The sequence below is a fragment of the Capsicum annuum genome, chromosome 6 (assembly GCF_002878395.1).
Source record: "Capsicum annuum cultivar UCD-10X-F1 chromosome 6, UCD10Xv1.1, whole genome shotgun sequence".
Lineage (NCBI taxonomy): Eukaryota > Viridiplantae > Streptophyta > Magnoliopsida > Solanales > Solanaceae > Capsicum > Capsicum annuum.
Window position 1 is genome coordinate 152,268,363 of NC_061116.1, and position 5,858 is coordinate 152,274,220.

Consider the following 5,858-nt stretch of genomic DNA (forward strand, 5'->3'; position numbering starts at 1 on the left):
GTGAAAATGTCTAAGTGAGTTGTCTAGTCATATGTTGTTGATGTATTAAACTAGGTAAATGGCCCAATTGAACATGGATGAATGATAGATTATATGTTAAAAGAATTATGATCCATGTTCTATGAAATTGATAACCTTGGTTGTTGGCGAATGAAAGGGTAAATAGGGACTTATATTGTGGGTTGAACCCAAGTGCGGTAAGAATATGGCATAGAATTATTGTAAGGGTATTGATGACCGTAATTTTCTTTGTATGTTGAATTAAGTGAAGGCATTGTCCTATTAAGATGGTTAAGTAAATGAAGGCTCCCATAAGCACCATACAATTATGAATAATGTTGAATTGGCTAAAGTCCTTAAATACAATCGAGGTTGAAGTCCCTTGCCTAATGATATTGCTAGCTTTAAAGTCCCTTACTTAAAGAGATTCTTAAGGTTAGAGAACCTCTCCGAATATAACGCCTTGTGGTTGGGTGTCCAAGTGTAGCATAAGGTTAGAGTCCCTTGCCTAATGTGTGAGCATGAGGCTAATGTCCCTGCCCAATTGAACGTGTGGACATGTGATTGAAGTCCTATGTCAAATTGGATTTGAGTACGATGAAAGCCCCTTGTTTGAATGATTGCATGTGCGGTTAAAGTCCTTGTCTAATGAATGTGTAAGCATGGTGGAAGTCCCTTGTCAAAGTTTATGTGAATGTGCTTAAAGTCCTATGCATAATGTGAATTGTTGAACCTATAAATGTGGAGAGTCGGAGTCCCCCACTTCATATCTAATGAATGAATGCTTGAGAATGATGTTGAGTTTTGATATCTTGATTAGAATGTGATATATCTATATGTATGAAATAGTGTGGGAATAAGATGAAATGTGATATATTGACCAGATATTGATTGATGATGATATTTTATCACTTATCCTTGAGTTACATGCTAGCGTTTCAACCACTAACCATATCCCAGTGCCATGTTCCCATGTGACATAGGGGCCAGAGCATCTTCATGTCTTCATGTGCAGTGATTAGTAGATTGAAATGGTTCATGTATTTACTTGAAGTGGTGAACTTCCTTACTCTAAAAAATCTTCATCTCTTGGTCACTTATGATTAGACTTAGATTTATTTAGACTTTTTTGGCTATGATCGGGGCCTTGTCCCAATATATATATATATTTATTAACTTTGCTTTGTATAGAGGTATTGTGAATAACTGTGAACTTGGGTGCGAGTTAGTTATCATGAATCTAATGTTGACTTATGATATTATTTTCATAAACTTGACTTGGGAGTTGCAGTGCCTTAGACTCCTATGTACGATGAGATGTTTGGGTTGGATTATTAGGGCGACATCCTATTCATATGAGCTTGGGGTGCCCATATGACATGTTTTGGGTTTTGGGTCGTGTCATAATGCTCCATATTGAGGCACTTTAGACTGGGATTTCATTGTTTTGAGATAGTTTTTGGGTAACTTCTTCCAGATTAAGCTAGGTAGTTAGTAAGGCATGATATGGGTTGGGGAAAATAACTATTGGGTTTGAAATTTGAGGTTATTTTATTGTTTTATGCCCGTACAAGTCTTATAATTTCTTATTTATGACTTGCGGTATTTGTTATTGCGTGTTTCCTATATAGGGGCTTATTCAAAAAATTTGGCTTTGTATACATCTATATTCCTTCATACTAGATATAATGCCCATGGGGGTTTGATTTGAATATAGACCATATTTAAGCATAAGTTGTTTTTATGATGATGGTTATAACCGAGTTATGGGTTGATATAATACAAATAATGCCATTAATGCATATTTATTATGACGATGCCAAACATTGAGTTAATAATCATGCATTTTGGACATATTAAGTTTATTTATTGCTCATTTATATATACTTACATGTTGATTGGATTGGGTGTCAACATTTTAGAATATTGTGAGCATTATATGCTCATTGAATACATATACATTCATAAGATACCGATACCGCTGAGAAATACTATTTTTTAAAAAGAAAATGAGACATTTTTATAAAAAAACTCTTCATGAACATGTGTCAGATAGGAGTGTTGAGATCGAGATTGAGATATGAGATATGAGATATAGTATATGGATTGCAAAACCCCCATGGGTCCTACCTGGTAACTGTGAGCTCGGTGAGTTTATATAGAAAGTCATGCAGTGGATTTCATAATTCATACCATCAATATTATATTGCATTGGATTGTCTATGCATCTTACTTGTTTTTTCTTAGTTTACTTTACTTGTGCTTATTATGTGTTTTTCATAAGTATAACAGTGTTGTTTCCCTATCTGTGTATTCATATATTAGAATTGTTAGTGGGGACAGTGTGAGCTACCATTTGATACATTTCTGATTGTAGGTGACATGGTCATAGTATATTTTACTTGTCTTATTTCCTACTTTGCTCAAGTAGTCTATGATACCGACTGAGTATAAGTGGAAACATACTTATCCCTACCGTACCCTTTCAGTGCAAATCCTATTCCAAGTATGACATACAGTGCTAGAGTTCGTGCGAGATAGTGTGGATCTTTGAGGTATCGATATGCTCCAGAATTTGGCACTGACTTTTGGACCTCATTGTAATACCCCATACTAATCCTACCTCGATTCAGCTCTTAGTTGCATGCTTAAGAGGTAAGGCTTGAATTTGTCACTAAGTGTTGGGGACTTAGTCATTTTCAAGACCTCTAAACAATCATATTGAGGGAAGTAAGAAGTATGTCTCAGGTAATTTTCAAAATTTTTGTGTGAGGTTTGGGTCGCTTTTAGATTTTGATTCCAGCAGCTCAACGCGATTTTGCCTAATTACAGTGGGTATAGCGATGAGCATTCCATCGCATCACGCCAAGCCCCTAAACGACATTCCAGTTGCAAGTTCAATCTCCTGAGAGGCAAAAAGACCTTTACCATCACCCCAGGTCATGAAAACATAAGATTAAACAACGGTTTAAGCATTACACACCCATTCTCCATCAATTTTCTGTCCAAGAAACCCTAATCCAACTCTAAACATTCCAAAACTCCATTACACCCTCTTCAAGAGAATAAAAAATTTAAGGCCCTTAATCCATGAAATTCAAGAAGAAGCCTTCAAAAAAATCTTTAAGAGTTCAAAGACAAGCTTCTCCATTAAATCAAGCCTAATACGGTATGTGTGGTTATGAACAAGGTTATCCTTTCACCCTTGTGCCCAAATTGTATGATTTTAAGATTTAATTCACTTGTTTTGAAGTAGGAGTCATACCTAAGTATGTATATTCTTGAAGCATGTGATTTTCATGAGATTTAAATCTTTTGGTATATCAAGTAGTGTTTATGTTTATGATTTTAATTTACATGATTTACATTATGAATGAGATTGCAATATCTTGACTTGTTATTGTTGAAGTATTTCAAGATTGTTATTAAGCATGAAGTTTTATTATGAATTGACATGAGTTTAAATGCATGGGATTTAAGCCCTATGTTTGAGTATTAAGACTTTAAGAAGATTATGTTTTAAGCATTCTATGACAAGATATTATCAAGATTTAAAGAAAGAGTTGATCTTTTGGTCCTTAGCTATTAGATGGAATCCACATTTTCCCATTCTGTTTATAATTTAAAGAAAAGAGAAGTATAACTGTTTTTCATTATAACCCTTATGCTATTTTCTGGTGGATTTCCTACAGTATGAGCATATAGTATTTAGCACCGAGTGGGAGGTATGGGTTTAGAGTATCCTACTTCCTCAAAACTACATACCATCGTAGGTTTTAATGCCCATAGTGGGTTCAGTATGGTGATCACTCTAGCTTAGGTTCTATTTCGATGGTAAGGGTAGAACAACTCTTTCCAATATGGGTAAGATGTTGGACTCTATGATATCTCACATTGTTTATGTTGGTTAGAAGAACTTCCCAAAAGAAAGAGTAAAAGTAAAGCTATTAGAAACTAATATGCTTTATTATTTATATTTTATGATTTTATAGCTTTCAGTTTTATTCAAACTCAAGGTGAGTCACTTACACTTAGCATGCATTATTTTGAAGTCTATGAATATATTGAGTTATTGTTTTACTTATGCATTTATTGTTTTACTTATGCATTCACTCCCATATACTTAGTACATTCCAGAAGTACTGACCCATATATATGTCTATGTGCTACATTGTCTCATAATATAGGTACCAATTGTAGTCCACACATAATAATTAGATAGTGTACAGCTTCCAATCAACATGTGATGAGTCCTTTTAATTCGAAGGCTCGAGTCAATCATTATTTGAGTAGCATCTTCTTTTCTTTATTCAGTCGTATTGATTTGGCATAGCTGGGGGTCATGTCCTGGCTACCTATAGTCAATATTAGTAAAGGATTTATAGGCAATAAATAGAGTTAATGTATTTGATTTTGATTTTGTTTTGTATAACCAGAGTTGTAATTATTTTAATAGTTTTGCTTTGAAGATGTTTCGCTAAAGGCATTTCCTCTGCTTGTTACTTCAAGTTTTATATATTTTAATCAGTAGCTGAAGTAGTATGCTAGTACAAGGGTTAGCCTCACTTACGGTCCTAAGCACTGTGTGGCATCCAAGAGGTAGTCTCAGGGTGTTACAAACTTGGTATCAGATCATAAATTTCAAGTGTCCTAGGGTGTCTATGAAGTCTTGTCTAGTAGAGTCTTGCAGAATGGTACAATGATGTCTATACTTTTCTTTGAGAGGCTACAGGGCATTTAAGAAATATCTCCTTTCTTTCATATCTAGATAGTGCAGTAAAGTTGTTCTTTATTGAACTTCTTTTGGTTCATGTGTTACTCTATAATTCTCCATCTATGACTTTCCAAGATAACATGAGTACTAGATTCTAATTCCTCCCAAGATGATGCTCTTATATTTACTATCAGTAATTTCAAAAGTCACACAAGGGGCTTGACAGAAGCTCGATAGTGTATTATAAGAACCTTAAGTCAAAAGCTTATATCCTCATCCGTATGAGATGTTTAGATAAGAAACAATATGTTATGTATTTGATTCTTTATTAACCCTTTTAATCCAGATAATGCTCATGAGAGGAGATAGTATGAACCTAAAGTGTTAAATAGAGTTTGCACTTAAGGAATGTTATGAACTTGAGTGTTATGATTCATAAGGGTAGAGCCTTCTTATAGTTGGAAGTATGGGTTTTGAAGTGTAGGGGCAAGGAAGGTAGTCATGGCGGTTGGTCGAGTGTATATAGATGAACTTTTGCATACGATTGAGTTAGTAGTAAGGTGATATGTCCTTATGTGTTAGTTTAGTGAAAGATAGAGAAAGAGTTATTAGTTAAGGTGAATTGTTAATTGCTTGAAGTAGGAAAAGAGTTATTGATGTTACTTATTGTGTTAGAAAGGTATAGGTTATTAATGAAGTATCTGGTGGGTTAGTATTATTAATTTAGCCTTCCCTTGAGGTTGCAACAGGAGTTTAGTTGAAACTTATAGAGTTATGAAAATAATTTAGCTATATAAATGGTTAAATAGTCATAATGCGTAGGAGGACGTGCTAATGGATTTTAATAAGAAAGGACATACGATCATATGATCAATTATTATTATTGTGAGGTTCTAGTGGACTAGTATTTCTTGATGTTTTATTTTATAGCTTCCAAGTGAGAATAGTATGTGAGATTGGGTTGTTTAGAACTAAACGTTAAGTTTGAACAGTGGATTGTCATCAAGGTGGAAGTAACGATTGCTTGATTAGTGATTTTATTTATATGGAAGTGATCTAGTAGCCTTGAATAGTGTATGCAAGAGTTAAAGTTTAGTTATTCGTAATTAAGTATGATGTAGAGCTGTGCCCAAGGTGATATTGG